Source organism: Solanum pennellii, chromosome 7 (genome assembly GCF_001406875.1).
Source record: "Solanum pennellii chromosome 7, SPENNV200".
NCBI lineage: Eukaryota > Viridiplantae > Streptophyta > Magnoliopsida > Solanales > Solanaceae > Solanum > Solanum pennellii.
The window spans coordinates 7700772-7701813 of record NC_028643.1 but is presented as its reverse complement, the minus strand read 5'-3'; positions in this window follow the sequence as shown (position 1 = coordinate 7701813).

Sequence of the window (1042 nt, the reverse complement as noted above, 5' to 3'; positions counted from 1 at the left end):
ATATATATATATATATATATATTAAAATCATTATTATTGTTTTCCCCTAACATCACTATTATGTATTTATTTAAATTACTTCCATTAAAACAAAAACATACTTTGCATAAACTACATCATATATTAATAGAAGGTTTTTTGTCAATTAAATAAGGAGTAATTGTATAGAATGACAAACTAATATAGTAGCTACCGTTTGATTTATTTGTGTTCCATAACAAACAGTTTGTCAGTCCCTCTCTCCCTCATATTTTCGCTCTCTTGTTCGCCACTCTCGCTTTATACAATAGAATTGTATAAATTGTGTTTCTAATTGTATAAAGCGAGAGAAAATTGTATATACACATGCAAATACATATATTTTTGTCCTATACATTTATAATTATACAATAAAAGTACTTCCCTGCCAAAATCTCCTTTGCCTTTCTCTCTTTCTCGTTTTACACAAATTCAAATTGTATATAATTTCTCTCTTTCTCATGTTATACAATTCGATTCAATTGTATAGTCCCTGCCCAAGTCTCTTTTGTCTTTCTCTCTTTCTCATTTTATACAAATTCAAATTGTATATAATCGTCATGTCACTTATAATTATACAATTCGTTTTATACAATTCATTTTATACGATTCTCTGCGCAAGTCTCTTTCTCTTTATCGTTTTATACAATTCGATTCAATTGTATATGTATAGCGAATTATACATATATATGTTTGCTATGAAGCGCAATTATACAAACTTTGTTATAGCATACAAATATGAATTTTACGTTTGCTATGTGTGAAAGTTGTCCATTAAATAACACTTAAAAGTATTATAACATACTCCTAACAATGCGAAATAATATATAATTGCATAAACATATGGCTTGCATACCAAATCCATTTTGAACAACCATGCCTTATTTCCAAAATGAAAAATGAAAAACTTAATATCATAATCTAACATAAAAAGATCAAAAGGAATATATAAGTCATATCTTATACTGTTAAGTTTAACAGTTGAACTATTTTGTAAGAAGGTTTTTTTTGAATTTTAAAATGA